This window comes from Elephantulus edwardii, unplaced genomic scaffold (genome assembly GCF_000299155.1).
Source record: "Elephantulus edwardii isolate Elephantulus edwardi_28Jun2011 unplaced genomic scaffold, EleEdw1.0 scaffold00316, whole genome shotgun sequence".
In the NCBI taxonomy this organism is placed as follows: domain Eukaryota; kingdom Metazoa; phylum Chordata; class Mammalia; order Macroscelidea; family Macroscelididae; genus Elephantulus; species Elephantulus edwardii.
In genome coordinates, this window is record NW_006400066.1 from 730,503 (window position 1) to 750,236 (window position 19,734).

A 19,734-nucleotide genomic window follows, 5' to 3' on the forward strand; every position below is an offset into this window, starting at 1 on the left:
ATGAAAGCCCATAAAAGTATTTAAAAAAAAGAAAAACATGCACCCAAGAGGGAGGAAAGAAGAACAGGAAGATAAAACCTTTAAAAGGACATAAGAATGACATACTCTACATGGGTTTACAAAAATAACTGTGGAAAAATATTGCTTTGATAAGGGTAAATAATATTCAACAGCATTTTCACAACCATGAGTAAAAGGGCAAAATAAGCTACCACATTTTAGGTTATAACTTTTTTCTAATTTCATTTCACTTTTTTAGGAGGGAGATATGTAAAGAGGGAAACTTCTTTAATAAAAATAAGTATGCCAGGGCTATCCCCACAATGAATGAATGAAAATATAACTTTTCAGAAAACTTTTGTTAAAATGACAATTAAAATACATTTTTTTTAAAAATGTATTTGTAATATGGAATGAGTGCATTACTACACAATTATCTGAGCTTCCTACAAACTCTGTGTATAAATCTAGGGTCTAAATGGACATTTGACCAAGTAATTTAGATGATCCAAAGTCATTTGGATGAGTTCAAGCTGAGAAAAATTAAAATTCTTAATTTGTAAAAAGTATATTCTTTTAACAAGTTTGAATATCAACTTTTGTGCAGTTTTAGTCTGCTTTGTCAAAATGTAGAGATTTTGGATTATGAATTACCAAATTTAGGTCCAATTTAATATCTCCTGCACTTTTTGTTCCTTTGGTATTCTTTTTTAAAAAAAAAATCTTTATTAATATTCACATGATGTAACCTTTGCTTTTGACACAGAAGTCTGCTTTAAATGAATGCCTCCTTGGTTTATCATGCCTGGTATGGCTTTTTTTCTTCTTGTTGTTCCTGGACCACCTTCTCTTTCTCAGAACATCCACATTTTATGTGCCAGGTTAGGGAAAGTAAATGGACATGTGGGAAGGGATGGGGGGGGGGCAGGAAATGTTAGTAAAAATCAAGAAAAGTCAGCCATGAACTTGCAATAACATTTTGCTGGAGAAACAAGTCTTGAAAAGTGTAGTTTATGTAATACTAGTAATAAAAGATTTTTTTAAAAGTGAATGATTATCAAGCTTTCAGTAGTTAAAGGTAGTGTTTTAAGGAAATTCAAATGTCAAAATGTAGAATATATTTCTATCAACACTTCATTGACCAGACTAACTCTCGTAGCCATTGTAGGTCATGAGGGAATTTTGAGGCATAGGCTGTCAGAGGCAGCTATGGCTCAACTAAAGGCCAGGGTTCCATCACCCAGAGGGTCAATGTATGTTATGAAGCAGCCAAAGCTTTTGCCACATGCTCCTTCTAAAGTTCTGCAATAAACACTTCCCTCCTCTAACACCTAAAAGGCAAACAACCCAATCACAAAATAGGCATGTGATACAAATAGACATTTCACCAAAGAAGAAATTCAGCTGTCCAATGAACATAAAAGAAATGTTCAAAAGCCCTAGCTGTCAGAGATAAGCCATCAAAACAACAAGTTCCACAGGGCAGCAAACAACAAATGCTAGCAAGGATGCGGAGAAATTAGAACTCTTATTCATTGCTGATAGAAGCGTAGAATGTTAAAACTGCTATTGACTGGTGGTAGATTCTTTCTCAAGAAGTTGAAAGCAGAAGTACTACTTGACCCAGCTATCCTACTACTCTGGTGACCTAATGTTAAGAAGCTATCTTACAATCCTGAAGGCCCACAGTTGGAATCTACTAGTTACTCTGTTGGAGAAGGATGAGAAATCTCCTCTCATGTGAAAAACTGCCTCTGAAAACCCGCTAGAGGGTCAGCTATGGATTGATTCCAACTCAATGGCACACCACAGCTACAATATTTCAGTACTGAGAACAGACCCTAAAGAAACTAGAGCCATGATGCAGACAGATGTTAGAGCCGTGATGCAAACAGATATACGCATATTTGTGTTTATTGCTGTATTATTCACCAAGAAGTGCATTACACGGTGGATTTGGGAGGGTAAGAATGGGTAGGAAATGTGCATCAATGAATGAATGAAAACTCAAACTCTGTGAAAACTTTTGTTAATATCACAATTTTAATTAGTTTTTTTTAAAAGTAGTTTTTCTTCAGGTTAACAAAGCATGTAATTTGTGAAATTACATTGTCATGTTTAGCTGTCCATGACCTGTAAAGTAGACACGATTAAGACCTTTCAAGTCTTGATAAAGAACAAACCTAGTGAATTGTAAAACTTGTGAAGAAGCAGAGCACACTTGGATTGTTCTTGGGTTTTGTATTTTCTTTATTTTAGAACCAGTTCATTCACCAACTCAGGTTAATCTCCTGCAACAACTTGTTTCTTTAGCTCATACATAGCATCCGTTTACCACCTGTTATAGCCATTTTTCAGAATAAAAGTAAAATCATGATTCATGTGTTGGTGGTGGTGTTGTATACCATAGAGTTGGAACCGACCCATAGTTGACTCTCCAGTGGGTTTTCAGAGGCAGTTAATCACATGGGAGGAGATGGTCCATCTTTGTCCCGCAAAACATCTCGGGGCCTCAAACTATGAGCCTTCAGGATTGCAACGCAGCTTCTCACCACTAATTATGAGGTAAAGGATTTACTTTACTCATATGAGGTGAAGGCACAAAGCAGATTTTATAAGAGTTCCAAAAGAAACATCAAAATAGCACAAATTTATATAAATATATGTTAGTAAAGTGAAGTTGTTGTTGTTGTTATGTGCCGTTGAGTCGTTTGCGACTCATAGCGACCCTATGTACAACAGCCCTAAACCCTGCTCTATCCTGTGCCAGTCGCATTGCCTCTGACACACCCATCCCGATTACCCCACTCACTGAATCAATCCACCTCATAGATGGTCTTCCCCTCCTGCACTGTCCCTCCACTCTACCCAGCATGATGTCCCTCTCCAAAGACCTGTCTCTCCTTGCAACATGTCCAAAGTATGTCAGACGAAGCCCCAGAATCCTTGCCTCCAAAGAGTAGCCTGGTTTAACCCTCTCTAGGATGAATCTGTTTGTTTTCTTGGCAGTCCATGGTACATTCAGTACTCTTCTCCAGCACCACAGCTCAAAGGCATCAATTCTCCTTCTTTCCTCCCTAGTCATTGTCCAACTTTCTGATGCGTAACAAGTGATTGCAAAAACCATGGCACCCTCGTCTCCAAAGAGACACCGTTGCTCTTGAGTACTTTAGAGAGGTCCCTAACAGCAGACTTTCCCATCGCAATACGTTTTTTTATTTTCTGGCTGCTGGTGCCAAGAGTGTTGACTGTGGAGCTAAGCAAACTGAAGCTGTGAACAATCTCAATCTCTTTGCCATCCATCCTGATTGGTCCAGTGGTGAGAATTTTTGTCTTCTTGACATTCAACCTCAGTCCATACTGAAGGCTGCAGAGAAGAGTTGACAAAAAATTACAGAAACTCTCAGTATAATTGCCAAAGTAATGGCCTTAAACATGCCAATTATGATCATCTACGATCAGGCTATATTTGGTCTGTTCCTTAAGTCCACTATGAGTCTGAACCAAGGCATTTAATAAAAATAATGCAGAGATGAGCTACAGATGTATACAATTTGGGATTGTTTTGTTTTATTTCATTTTTTTCCCTTTAGAAATCAAACTCATTGCCATGGAGTTGGTTCCAATTCATACCTACTCTCTAGGAGAAACCAGGATTGCCTCTAAGGGTTTCCTGGCTTGTAACTCCTTATGGAAATGGACTAGATTATCTTCCTTCTGTAGAGCAGCAGGTGTGCTCAAACTGCTGCTCTACTGATTAGCAAACTAACATCTTAACCACTGTGCTAACAAAGTGCCACCCATAGAAGGGAAAATCATAGCTCAGCATTTACTTAAATAATATTATTCTACAGTTTACAAAGATTTGTAAAAGTAATGGCATAGTTTAGCAGGGCAGCAAGTAATAAATGTTGGAAAGGATATGGTGAGATAGGAACTCTTATGCATTGTGGGTGGAATTGTAAAATGGTACAACCAACCTGGAAAGTAGTTTGGCTTTTTCTGAAAAGCTGAACCTAGAAATTCCATGTGACCTAAATATTCCAATGCTGGGAACTGAGTCACAAACAGAGACTTGCACACCAATGTTCAAAGCAGTGTTATTCACCACTGTAAGAACATGGACAGGCCAAATGTCCAAACATAATCAAATGGATTGAGAAATTACGGTAAATTCACTCAATGGAATACTATGCAGCATGCAGGAAAAATAATTTTGTAAATTACTACTTAACTTGTGAGGAAGTAGAGTGCATTATGCTAAGTGAACTAACTCAGTCCCATAAGGACAAACACTGTGTAAGACCATTATTATAGAATGTGTACTCGGGGAGGGGGGGAGCCGAGGAATAAAGATGGGGATGAGTCTTAATCATAAGGTAGCATAATTTGATGGGAGGAATGGGTAAATTAAAGGAGAATGATCCTGGCGAAAAACAATGTATACAAAGAAACCAGTATAAAATAAAAATGTTATATAAAAAAAAATCTCAAAGACAATGAATTGGTCCAATATCTAATAACATGGAAACTGTACTATTGATGAGATATACATAGTCTCCTACACATCAAATAGCAGAAAGCTGTCTGTCTTTGGCTCACCTCTTTCAATATTATTCCCTCATAGAAAATATTATGCATATCTGTACTTTCCTAAAGGCTCAACCAAGATCTAGGGACTTAGGACTTCATTTTAATTTTGTAAAAGTCAGCTGTATTTGAAAACCCAAGTATCATGTTAAACCTTATTTATTTATCTATCTATACATATACACATATGAGTGTACGTATCAGTATTTTATGCATATCATTGAATAAGACAAACTTTTCAAAACATAAACTGCTGTTATTACCACAGTTACTATTCCTAGATTTAATGCCTTAGAATAACTTTAAATTGCCAGTCTAATCTGTGTTTCAAATCCAATAGTAATCAAATTCGGCTTATTTCTACAACAAAATGTTTCTTAGATAAAAGCTTTCCATCTTCTTTTATCATTAATTTAGCAGTAAATTGAGGTTTAGTCTTCCCTTCTCCATTTCTTTTCCCCTTCAATCAAATATGTAACTAATACATTAATTTCTATAAAACCATTTTTGGCATGATGAAAAGTGTCCTGAAACTTCTGACCAGCATAGATATTCACAAGTATTCAATATGAAAAATTAAATAGACTTAGGAGCTAGATTTTTCAAGAATCATTTGTGACAATACCCTCATGAATTTGCATGGCATCCTTGTTCAGTGGCCATGCTAATCTTCTCCGTATTGTTCTGATTTTAGTATATGTGCTGCCAAAGTGTGCACGTGACAATACCTTCACAAACTCTTATTTGTGTGCAATTTTCTCATGCTTCTGTAAATTATTCTATATGCCTTTTCTTATTACTGGCTTTGAATTTCACCATATGACTGGATAGGACTATATAAAAATCAAGTGTTCGTGACACATTCAGGGACTAGATAGCCTGTTAATGAAGAAAACAAGATACATATTGTCTTTGGGTGGAAACAGGAAAATAAGGTATGTAAATCATTAATAAGGGGATTAGCTAACTTTGCCATTCCATTAGGCTTAAATTGAGTAGGTTCAGAGACAGAAAAAGAAACTTTCACTACCATCAAAAAGAAAAAAAAAGTAGAATGTGCAACACATCCTTTGGACCAGAGATTCCTTAGAGACCAAGACCCAACAGAAGCAAGAGTAGCAGTGACAGTGGCATTGATGGTGACATAGAACCACAGACAAGTGCAAAACAGAGCTAAACTAGATATGCTGCCCTTCAGAGCCAGGGTTGAGCACCTTGGTCTAAGTTTGCTGTTAGAAGTGGGATGGGGAGGGTTTCTATAACTGGCAAAACTGAAAGTATTGCAACACTTAGCAGATTATGTAGTAGTACCTAAAGGCAAAAGCTAAGAGATAGACCTATTAAGCAGTTCTGCAAAGAACTGTCTTGACTGAAGAATTAATTATATCTTGAGTGTTTCCAAACTGAATTGTAACCTGTTACATCTCTAAGAAGACCAAAATCATGATTACTGTCTATGAGTTTTTGTGGCTATTGTAACAAACTAGTGAACTAAGGGAATCCCAGAACATTTTCTTTTGCCAGTGTGAAATCTGTACCTAGACCAAGACACTGATGTTCAAACAGAGCAAAGGAAGACCACATAGTTCAAAAGCAATGAAGAAGTAATTTAAAGTTGTAATTTTCTCCATACCTTTTTAATCTATATGTGTAACAGATCATATAGGAGGCTAGATTTTATGAAGAATGTGGCATCAAAATTGGAGGAAGACTCATCAACAACCTGTATTATACATATGACAGAACCCGGTTTGCCAAAAGTGAGGAGGACTTAAGCACTTGTTTCAGAAGATCAAAGACTACTGCCTTCAATATGGATTGCATATTATCAAGAAAACAAAAATCCTTACCCTGGACCAATAGGCAGCATCTTGATAAAAAAAAATTGAAATTGTTAAAGATTTAATCTTACTTGGATCCATAATTCCACATGTGTGGCATTAGCAGTCATGAAATCAAAAGGCAGGGTGCATTGAGAAAACCTGCTGTCAAGGACCTATCCAGAGCACTAAAGAGCAATGATGTCAGTCTAAATACTAAAGTGCACTGGTTCAAAGCCATAATCTTTTCAATTGCTTGCTATGCATCTGAAAGCTGAACAATAACTAAGGATGACAGTAGAAGAATCAATGCTTTTGAATCATGGTGAGGGAGAGGAGTATTTCATATTCCATGGACTTTCAAAAGAACAATAAGGTTTGTCCTGGAGAAAGTGAAATCAGGGTGCTCCTTGAAGGCAAAGACAGTGAAATTCCCTCTCACATACTTTGGGAATATTATTAGGAGAAGCAGGTCCTTGGAGAAGTACATCAGCACAAAAGATAAAGACCTTCAATGGGGTCGATTGACCTAGTGATTGTAGTAATGGGGTCAATTGTGTCAGAGATGATAAGGCTGAATCAGGAGAGGGTAAGATTCAGAACAATTGTTCATAGGATCACTACTAATTTTAGTCTACCTGAAGGCATACGACAACAACAATAGTAGTAGAGTAGCAATAGTTATGAAAAGAATGCTTCTGATTAAAATGTAGGAATACATATGGGATTGGGAAAAAACATTACTTGCAGTTGTGTTAATGTGGAGATATATCTGCATTATTAAGATTGACTCACATTGACTATATTTTAACCAGGACAAGGGACTTATCTTCCAGCACTACATTGAACAATAAATTTCTGCTATTAATACAATTTTTGAGGCCTCAATACTTCAGAAGTGGATATCTAGTCCTGCTTCTTACTCTGGAAACTTCACTGAAACCACTTCACCATAGGTAGCCCTTCTGATATTTGAAATACCAGAAGCATAGACACCAACATAACTATAACACCTGAGCCACTACAGTACAGCAAACTGGCAGACAAGTGGTAAAAGACAAACTTACAAGACAGGATACAGAAGCCCATACCATCAATATATAAGCAATGACAGCTTATATAAGCAATGACAACCATCAATTACAAACTAAAACGAGGCAAGAATAAAAAAATAAAGGATAAAAGTAGAATAAATTAATTGCTTTATACAATAATATAAATGACATGGATTTAATTCTGTCTCAATAATGTGTATATGTAATTAAGAATTTATGTAATGATTGCCATGATCTGCTAAGCCAAACTAATGTAAGAGGAGCAAGGGTGAGGTGAAATGCAACACCCCTGATCCTCACAACACTGATTTGGGGTGAGGGGAGTTTTCATTGGATGTGACCTGTATCTCCTTTGTATCTCACAAGAAATAAAAGGAGAATAAAGGAAGCCAAGAGGAGTGGTGGCACCTCAGTATTACAAAGATGAAAGAGTCAGGAGCAAAGCTATGTCTCTGTGCTTCTTAATGCAAAGAAGGCCAAAACCTATAGACGCTCCAAGGAATGCTAGATCTATAGATCTAGAAGAACCAATGAGCTCCTTCCAGAACCAACGGAGAAACAGCATCTCTCATTACAGATAGCTTCCTAAATTTATACTTCTACCCTACCAAACTATGATGGAATAAAATTAAGCTTGTTAAAATCAATCACTTACAGTATTTATTTTATAGCAAAAATAGATAATCGAAGCAATAAATTCATTTCAAATTATTATGCTGTGTAAGTCTGGAGACTAAGGTGCATCTGATCCAGGTCACGGCCTTTGTAATTATGTGCTATGCATCAGATAGCTGGACAATAACTAGAGATAATAGAAGGACAATTGATGCCTGTGAGCTGTGGTACTGGAGAAAAGTATTGGATATATCATGGAATGCTAGAAGAACAAACAAGTTCATCTCAGAGACGGTGAAACCAGGTGGCACCTTGGAGGCAAGGATTCCCCATCTGACATACTCTGGACATGTTGCAGGGAGAGACCAGTCCTTAGAGAGGGATATTTTGCTTGGGAGGGCGGTGGAACAGCACATGTGAGGAAGACCCTCCATGAGATGGATTGATTCAGTAACTGGGGTAATGAGGAGAGTATCAGAGTTAGTAGTGTTGGCTCAGGATAGAGCGGGATTCAGAGCTGATGGACATAGGATGCATATGAGTTGCAGGCGACTTGACGGTACAAAACAACAGACAACAAAAGCAGATGAAAAATAAATACACTATGCCTGTACTTGAACATACTTCTAATTAGTGATAATTAATCCAAATGTAAAAAGAGACCATTGATTATCTAGAAATAAGTCAAGAGACAAGAAGAAGGGAGGAATAATTAAAGGTCACAGGAAACTTTAATTATATTTTATAGGTGTGGTGTGGTGCGGTCCGGGGTGTGTGTGTGTGTGTGTGTGTGTGTGTGTGTACAAAATCATCACATTTATATTTTAAACACACAGTTGCTCAGCATTAAATGTTAATTAAAATGTTAAAAACAAGTGGCATTTTATTATTTCTTTAACTTTGTTCTCTGATTGACGTGAAAGTTCACAGAGAAATTTGGTTTTCCATTCAATGAATCCTCACAATGTAACAGTGAGAAGGAATGTGTCTTCCCATTCCTTCCTGCATTTATAATTTTCATGAATTATTCTTCTCTATCCTTTTCTACTGGCAGAGATCTTTGCCTGGGAAAATGCCACCATTTAAATGTGATATGACTGATTATTCCATATGTATATTCTTACTTTAAATTGCTTGTCTACTGTTTGGCCATTGTTTTTCCTCATTTCCACTGACTTCCAGTCTGGGCTCTAGCACTACTACTATAACTATCCGTATTCCTCTACTATTAATAATAAAGGGTTTTTGGAGGCCTGTTATTTAATATTTGGATGACATTTTACAGTCACCTGCTTTGCACCTGAGAGCTGGATAAGGATGACAGAAGAAGCTTTGATGACTTGGAGCTTGTTATTGGAGAAGAGTGCTTGAACATCCATGGATGGCAAAGAGAACAAATAAATATGTCTTGGAGAGGGTACAGCCAGAGTGCCCTTTGGAGACAAAGATGATGAGGTTTCGTCTCACATACTTCAGTCATGTTACTAGGAGGGGCTATACCTTGAAGAGGGCTATGATGCTCAGAAAAGTAGAAAGTCATAGAAGAGGAAGACTCTCAACCAGGAATATGACTGCCGCAATGGGCTCTAATGTAATCAAGAAGTGTGAGGATGGAAAGTTGAACAATGGGAGTAAGTTCAATGTCAAGCTTTAAAAGTTATTAATATTTTTTACCAAAAAAGAATTTTCAAAAAGTTTCTAGAAAGTTTAATTTTGTCAGAGTAACATCTACATGTTAATCTGACACAGCAATATACACTATACTGTTGATGATAAAGGCTTTTTTCTCTTTTTTTGACCTCTTTCCCATGCAATAAAATTAGAGTACACTGCATTAGAAGCTGAGGAGATTCAGTGGCCTAGTTGTAAGAAGTTTTGCTGTAATCCCAAAGGAACACAGTTCAAATATACCAGCTGCTCTGCAGGAGAAGGATGAGCTTCTCCTCCCATGTGATTAACTGCCTCTGAAAACACGCTGGAAGGTCAGCTATGAGTTGGTTCTGGCTTGATGACAAGTGCATAATAGAGAGCATATACTTATAAACAAATGTTGAATAGTATTGCCAGGAGAAAATATGGTTGCCTTCTGATAATCTAGGATCTCCTTTTCTTTCTGTTTATATAGACACCCACAGAGATGTCCATTTCCATTTTAGCCTGGAGAGTTGACCAGTCTAGAGTGGTAAAAGTATAAATCTTCCTACCAAGAAATTTCCTTATAAAGAAACTCAATCAATAAGCAAAGGCTTCTTGTATCTAAGAATTTTTATTTAGCATTTTCCATGTTACATTTTTTCAAATAGCAATTAGTATGGTGCAGAGTTTGTGACTCTTCACATTTGCTTAAAATGTGTTTGTAGAAGGTCGTGTTTCTTGTAAATTTGTCACCAGTTTCTCTTAAAACAAATCTCTGCTGCATATAAAGAATAACTAGCATTAAAAACAAACACAACTTCATTAGCTCTGGTCTCAAATAATCTTTTAATTAAATAAATCCTTCTATTTGTACTACCACAGATGAGAGAACTATTGATTCAAATGCTAAATAAATAAATGTGTGCTATTTTTCAAATTAATGTAGACCAAAATCAAGTAGATTTAACTTGTAGAAAAGGGTTAAAATTAAAGATAATTATCACAAATGTTAATTGAGAATCATTCCTTTTTCATTGGTAAACAGGTACACCCCTCCCCCCATATTAGAAGTAGACAGGATTTTAACAAATATATACTGCTGTTTAGGGAATAATTAAAAGTTTCTTTAAATAAGAACCAAAGTTTCCCAGAATTACAAGATCTTATAGCAAGTAAACTTTTTACCTGAAATTAAGTAAAAGCAATGCTCTTCATAGATCATTCATTTATGATGTCGCAACAGTTAAATAAATGGTTTGGGAATGATTTCTTTTCTAAGCATTGAGTTTTCTCACTCAGGATCTCAGATGTAATTAGATATCTGACATACAAAATTTAAACAAGTTATTGATATCTTTTACTGTCAACGTTTTGATCAAAGTAAAGCCTGACTCAGTAGCCTGACCCAACTCTAACTTCTTTTAAATTTTTTTTCCAACTCTAACTTTATGTCAAAGGTAAATAAAATGTTTACAAGTGGTAGATTTGCTCATACCAAGCCAGTATTATTCTCACTTGTATAAAAATAAAAGCATTAGTAAATAGCTCCAAAGAATAATAAAATCAGAAATAATGTTTATATAGACTACTGCAGTTCTAAGTGTTCTATGTTCTTTATACTTCTACAAAATACAAATATGAGCTGTAAATTGATTATTCGTCTACACTTTAAAGATAAAGCAAGTTAATTAGATGACTGACAAAAGTCACAGAGCCAATATTTCAATCTGTGTTTTCTGGCTTTGAAGATCATGTCCTTTTGCCTATTTTTTTTTCTTAGAAGCAGTTGTTTTTGTTTTTTTGTCTTGCCCTATGGTGACAGTAACATATCACCATTAACACACAATAAGCAATATTAGTAGGTAGAACATTGGCCTTGCATGTGGAAGGCTCAGGTTAAGTTCCTAGGTTCATACATAATGATCTCATTATCACATAGTTGAAACATCACATCAAAGACTTCAAAGTTTCCAACTGCAAGTAAGGCCTTGAAAGTAAGCTTTATATCTCATAGTGACGGAGCTGGTATTGCTGAAAACTAAAGATAAAAATCTTATTGTAAGAGTGGCTGAATTAAAATGTCAATGGAAAAATCAGCTTCACATGATTTCAGAAGTTAATATGAAGACATTAATTGGAAATAAATGGTATCTTAAAACTTGAGAGGGGGATATGTGGGCAGATAACCAGGAATCTAAGAACTGAGCTCCTAGGTTCCATTGAACCAGTCCTGCTTAGACCAGCACTCCTGCCCACATTTGATGTGATAAACTCAGCTGTATGTCTGAGGTGTTGCCTGAGGCAGGTGCCTTACAAAACACCGCTAAACATTCCTAGGAACTGTCCCCATCACCTATTTTTTTCTTCAAGTAGTATATTGTTGTTGTTGCTGTTAGGTGTTGTCAAGTCAAGTATAACTCATAGCGACCCTATAAGCAAGAAATCTGAACATTGTCCTATCCTGTGCCCAATCTTTGACACACTCAAGGCCATTGCAGCAGTCACCATGTCAATCTACCTGGTTCAGGGTCTTCCTCTTTCATTGCTTCTCCACCGTTTCAAGCATGGTGTCCCTCTGCAAGGAATCTCTCTTACCAAGTGCCCAAAGAATAATTAGAATTAAATCCCAGTGAGCCCCAAAATACAAACCACAAATTGTGACCCCGGCAGAGGTATGCTGTCCTGTTAAAAAAAACTGCTTTATAGCTCTGATATTTACAAACAGAAATGTGTAGAATATGTGAGAATAGTTATCCAGGTTATGAGATTATACTTCAAGGAATATAAAATTTGATCAGTCTCAGGTTATTAATTTAGGATACCTAAGCACAGATTCTTTATTAAATGTTTCCATTGGAAATGAAAAGAAAGGAACTAATAGCTTATTCAATTGGTTCAAATAATCATGGTTTACATGGTGGTCTACACCAAGTCAAGCTGAAGTGCCAGACTTCCCTGTCTTGCCAGAAGAAAGAATCTGGAAATTTAGGGAAATTAGCTTGTTAGAGTGGATTTACCATATTAGATCCATAGACCTACAAAGGGAATGCTCAAAAGATAAACCTTTCACAGAAACTATAGGAAAAGCATTTTTGAGAGTATACCCAGCAACTTTGATATACACCATAATTGACATTTTATGTAAGCCATATTTGACGATGGTATTCTCACCACTGGGTTGATTGGCAGCATCAGGATGGATGGTGAAGAGACTGAGATTATTCACAGTTTTAGTTTGCTTGCCTCCACAATCAACACTCTTGGCACTAGCAGCCAGGAAATTAAAAGACACATTGCAATGGGAAAGTCTGCGGTCAGAGACCTCTCTAAAGTACTGAAGAGTAACGATGTCAGTCTGGAGACTAAGGTGTGACTGATACAAGCCATGATCTTTGCAATCACTTGCTATGCACCAGAGAGCTGGACAATGACTAGGGAGGATAGAAGAATTGATGCCTTTGAGCTGTGGTGTTGGAGAAGACTATTGAGGGTACCATGGACTGCTAGGAAAACAAACAGATTCATCCTGAAAAGGGTTAAACCTGGGCGCTCCTTGGAGGCAAGGATTCTAAGGCTCCGTCTAACATACTTTGGACAGGTTGCAAGGAGGAACCAATCCTTAGAGAGGGACGTAATGCTTGCGAGGGTGGAGGGACAGCGCAGGAGAGGGAGACCCTCAATGAGATGGATTGATTCAGTGACTGGTTAATGGGGGTAGGTGTGTCAGAGATAGTGAGATTGGTACAAGAGAGGGCAGTGTTTAGGGTTGTTGTACACAGGGTCACTATGAGTCTCAGGGGACTAGATAACATATATCAATAACAACAACTTTTCTGTCAGGATTAAGACACCAGACAATGTGTTGAAGCTTAATATCAAGAAAGCAAAGATTCTCACCACTGGGCCAATTGGCAGCATCATGATCAATGGTCAAGAGATTAAGATTGTAAACAGCTTTAGTTTGCTTGGCTCCAAAATCAACAATTTGGCACCAGCAGCCAAGAAATTAAAAAATGTATTGTGCTGGGGAAAATCTGCTGTCAGAGACCTCTCTAAAGTACTGAAGAGCCATGATGTCAGTCTGGTGACTAAGGTGTACTTTATATAGGCCATGGTCTTTGCAATCACTTGCTATGCATCAGAGAGCTGGACAATGACTAGGGAGGATAGAAGGAGAATTGATGTCTTTGAGCTGTAATTTGGAGAAGAGTATTGGGTATACTGTGGACTGCTAAGAGAATGAACAGTTTCATCCTAGAAGGAGTTAAACCAGGCTGCTCCTTGGAGGCAAGGATTCTGAAGCTTCATCTGACCTACTTCGGAAATATTGCAAGGAGGGAACCAGTTCTTGGAGAGGGACTTCAGGCTTGGGAGGATAGAGGGACAGCACAGGAGAGGAAAATCTTGAATGAGATGGATTGACTCAGTGACTGGGGTAAAGGGGGTAGGTGTGTCAGAGACAGTGAGATTGGCACAGGATAGAGTAAGGCTTAGGGTTGTTGTACATAGGGTCACCATTGATTAAACATTATGGTGTAAGGTATCCTGTGTTTGTGATTAATCAACAGACAATGTGGGTGTAGTCACAATAATCGGCAGTAGAGTTAAAACAGTGGTCATAATAGTCTGGCTTTTATAGTTATATATTCATGGCCTCTATATAATGGGATCTCTACAAGTAAAACAGATGAAAAATCAATGAATATTTATTAAATTCATAAACACTACATCATTCAAAATCAGGAAAGGATTGTGTCAAGGAAATGTCCTGTCTCCATACCTTTTCAATCTATATGTGAAATAGATCATTCAGGAGGCTGGACTTTATGAAGAGGAATATGAAATCAGGTTTAGAGGAAGTCTCATCAATAACCTGCCTTATGCAGATGACACAGCCTTGCTTGCTTAAACTGAGGAGGACCTGAGGCATTTGCTACAGAAAGTCAAGGACTAAAGCCTTCAACATGAATTGAAGATCAGCATTAAGAAAACAAAGATTCTCAGCACTGGGCCAAGTGATAGCACTATGATAGATGGAGAAGAGATTGAGATTGTTAACAATTTCAGCTTGCTTGGTTCTACATCAACACTCTTGGCACAGTCAGGAAATCAAAAGAAGAGTTGCATTGGTAAAGTCGGCTATGAGGGATCTGTCCAGAGTGCTGAAGAGTACAATGTCAGTCTAGAGACTAAGGAATGCCTGATGGAGGCTATGGTCTTTATAATTGTTTGCTATGTATCAGAGAGCTGTACAATGAATAAGGATGATAGAAAAAGAGTCAATGTCTTTGAGTTGTAGTGCTGGAGAAGAGTATTAAAGATATTATGGATTGTCAAGAAAACAAATGGTATACTGAATTGAAACAGACGAGGGAGAGAACAGTTTAAAAGTGATAGCATATTATGATTTTTACAGGAATCTAGAAATAAGGTTGCATAGTGGAGTGCATTTGGGGTGGGATGGGGAGGGGGACAGGGGCAGGGGGGAGTATTGTATACCAATGAAGAAGTTTATCTTTTGCTTTTCAAAGAGAGGAACGAACTGGGGGGAGCTGGGTAAAGAAAAAAGTGCAACAATGAATGAATGAAAATCCAAAATCTCTGTAAATGTTCATTACAATTAATAAAATAAAATGTAAAAAAAAACCCCAAACATAATTAGTAGATATGAATGGATCTATTTTGGAGAAAATGTGAGAAAAAAATAAAGTGATCATTATATCATAAAATAAATTATTTGACTTTAAAAAAACCCAAAAAAACAAATGGGTCCATCCTAGAGAGTGAAACTAGAGAAGCAAGGATTTTAAAGCTCTATGTCGTACACTTTGGCCATGTTGCTAGGAGTGACCAGTCCTTGGAGAAGGACATAATGCTTGGAAGGGTGTAGAGTCAGCACAGGAGAGGAAGACCCTGGGTGAGATGGACTGACAAAGTGACTGTGGTAATGGAGGCAGGTGTGTCAGAGACAGTGAGATTGGCTCAGGAAAGGAAAAATTTCAAAGCTACTGTTCATAGGGTCTTTATAGGTCATAGTTGACTTGAAAGCACATATTACCAACAAATAACAAGACAGTTTTTTACCTTGTTGATGCTCTGAAGGTACATAAGCAGCCATCATTGATACTTTGTCACTTTGAACCCTCACTCAATGCTTTATATTTTGGGATTTCTCTTACAACATTCTTCTCTAGTAAGTAGCACTGCCTTTTCCATTCAGAATAAGTGATGATTTTTAAAAAAAGTCTTAAAATGAAAAGTTTAGGTCCATCATAGGTTGCTGGAGGCAAATAAAAACACTGCCTCTGAAATTCCCTTCCTAGTAACGATAGTGAAGGAAGCTTTGGGGGTCTACTGTTAAGAAGTTGCACTGCCAAACCAAAGGCAGGCGGTTCAAATCCATTTCCTGTTCTGTAAGGGCAATCTTCTCCCATGTAATTCACAGCCTCTGAAAAACCACTGTAGAGTCAGCAAGGAGTGTATTCCAGATTCAAGGACACATAACAACAACCCAACAAGCAACTGGTATTTCTTCTCACATTCCATTATGCAAAGTAAGTCACACTAAATTCCAAAGGAATTGGGCTCTGATGGGAAACCATAAATATTTGATGGAAAGTGCCAATGACCACGGGAAAATTCTCTACTTCAACAGATAAACATCAGGTCAGCACAGCGGTCACATTGATTCTGACCCTGGCAACTCTTCATCAGATTTCCAAGACTGTAGATTTTTATGAGAGGACACTACATTCCCTCATCTTTCTCTCACAAAATGACTGGTGAGTTCACAGTTTCAATTAGCAGCCAAATCCATAACCCCATCCAAACAAAACAAGCAAAAACAAGTCTACTGCCCTTGAGTCAACTCTCACACAGTGGGACACCCCATGGGAAGGTGGGTTTTGAGGTTTTAAATCTTTATAAGTGGATAATGATCCATCTTTTTTCCCTCAGCAGTTTGATTCAGACTCATGAATTTCAGTTTTGCTATTAGTAGTTTCCTAAATGTCAGTACTAACATTCAGTGGGGATACAATTTTTCAGTGGGGATTGAGACAGGAGAGTAAAAGTTAATAGCTGGCTGGCCAACTGAACTGTATTAGTTCTTCTGCTTAGCTGTTGGCTACAATCATGCACCTGAAAACCTGCTTGCCAAAAGGCAGAATGTGTCTTAAGAAATCCACATACTGTAATTGTGGTCATTGCACCCACTTATTTCAAGTTATCCATCCCTTCTGGGATTTTTTTGCAGAACTAACAGCTGAGAGATATGATCAATGAGAATTTGGGCCCTATTATTGGAGGCAGCAGTGAACCACCAGGCCATGATGAGGAAGCAAACTCAGATCTCAAGGACAGATGTTAAGCACACCATGAACAACACATGAGCAATAACGATGAAAACCTTGACTGAACCAGCTACACTTTGCCGTGGGAACATGTGTGTGCCTCCTCAGCGTATATCATCCATATGCTGTCTCCTCTTTCCATTTACAGGAAGTCTCTGTCTTTTCACCCAGAAACGTCATGAATAGCATAAAGCCTCCTGCCTGAACTCCCCCACATTCCCAACTCCTTAGGGAGTTACTCCTGTGAGGCAAACCCCATGCTGTTTTTACTTAATGCAAGTGAAGTAAAGGTCATTTGTGTGGGCTTTGTGTTGTCTTTGTGGATTCCTGGGTTCAAACACAGGTTTCTTTGTGTCCAGCCTAGGGATTCAGTCTCCTGGAGTAACACAGCTATCTCTCTCATTCTAGTCTTTCTGAAATAGAAATCGACTTATAGCAAATCCTCCAGGAGGTTTTCTGAGGTTGTAAATCACATGGGAAGAGATTGCCTATCTTTCTCCCACTGAGCCAATGTCCATGGATTCGAAGTGCAAAAGAGCAGCACAATTCCCTACGGACTTGGCCACCAAGGGTAGAGGAAGAGGAAGGAGTTAAACTCACTGCTGATTGATGGATTGATTCCCACTTGTAGCAACCCTTCATCTGGTTTTGAGGCTGTAGATGCTACTGGAGGAAGCTGTCCATCTTAACTGCACACCTTGCTCACCAAGAGAACTGCCTAAGAGATGTGGCCTGCTACTTAGCCGCATTCCACACTACCAACGACCCACCAGACCTCTAACACAACTACAAGTTTTAAATAAATACAGACATCTAAGGGCAGTGAAGGAGTTCTACTAGGATGGCAGTTAAACACTCATCAGCTAATTGAAAGGCTAACAGTTGGAAATCACTATTGGTCCACTGAGGAAAATTGTGCATTCAGTTACCAAAGAGATTTACAGCCCTGGAAATCCTAGGAGGCAGTTCTATCCTATAGACTCATTATGAATCTGAATCAGCTTGAGGAAAAAGGGTTTTAAAAGGGAAGGTAATTAAATTACTATTATTATAAAATCAATTGTAGGAGTTCATACACTGACATCTTGCAAATTCTTGCAGCCTCTTTGCAAATCCAGGAAGCCACAAGCTGTCCTATAAGAATGATGGGAGGTCAGAGACATTATGAACTATGTAACTTTTCAGGCACATAACTAAGTAGAAACTAATGTGCAAAACGTAAAAGTAGCACCAAAATTCTACTTATCTCCATAAATGTCTTTCAATCTGGAAGAGGCCAACTTTTCATTTTCTTCATTTATTTATTCCACAAGTATTATTGAGTATCTATGTACACAAAAGATGAGGGTCTGTTATGGGTCAGTTCTGATTAAAAAAAAAGATGAGGGAGAGAACAGTTTACAAGTGATATATGATAGCATATTGTGATTATCACAGGAATCCAGAATTAAGGTTGCATAGCGGACTTCATGGGGGAGGGTGGAGGCAGGGAGGATTGTATACCAATGAAGAAGTTTATCTTTTGCTTTTCAAAGGGAGGAGCGAACTGGGGGGAGGGAGGTAAAGAAAAAAGTGCAACAATGAATGAATGAAAATCCAAAATCTCTGTAAATGTCCGTTAAAATTAATAAAATAACATTATTTTAAAAAGGCAATGAGCAAGTGAATGACTAGAGTTAATGTTTAGATTTTTTAAAGCTATTGTTATTCCTTCTAATTGCAAAAGGAAAGATTCAATGCTTTATCACTAGTAAAGAAGATAAAGCACTTTCATTGCAATAACACTGAAATCAGATAGCAATATATTGTTATGAAAAGAAAAAGAAAATATATTGGAATTCTTAGGAGAGTCAGATATTAGTATGCTTTGCCTAGCTAAAAGTAAATTGCTGGAGATTAGAGTCAATCCAGATGAAATCTTTTCTTCGTAGTCTGTCTCATTTCTGGAAGTCTGACATATAGTCTTCAGGGAGGGGTGCTGATAAATCAACGGCAGTGCCTCTCTGGTGGTTGGAATCCATAGGCAGAGGCTCAGCAGAAGACAGATGGGCAATCTCTCCTATGTGACTCACAGCCTCCGAAAACCCACTGGAGAATCAGCCATTAATTGATTCTGACTCCATAGCAATGAATTTGAGTTGAATTTTGTTTCTGCTCAGTAAAGAATGCATTGAATGAGGGCATCACTCCATATTGGCTTTGATTTCCCAATGAACCGTATGAACCAGGTGCTCTTTTCCTCAACTGCCTTCTATAAGGCACAACACACAGAAATCCTATGACACAACAGTGCCACGCCACTAAGCACAAAGGTTGAAACTTGAAGCCAGGATTCCTAAATTCTACCTACATTATTTTCACTCCTGGAATTGATTGATGAGGTAAGTTTTCATATTTCCTGGGAATTGGTGTTGAAGTGTATGATCAAGTCAGAATGGACCTTCCAGCAGGGCTTCAGAGGCAGTAAATCTCATGGGAGAAAATTGGCCATTCTTCTGTGAAACAGCACATCACTGCCCCTGAAGTTTCTGAGACTGTAATCATAGAAGCTAAATGTTGTTGTTGTTGTTGTTATGTGCCGTCGAGTCGTTTGTGATTCATAGCGACACTATGCACAACAGCCCTAAACCCTGCTCTATCCTGCGCCAACTGCACTGCCTCTGACAC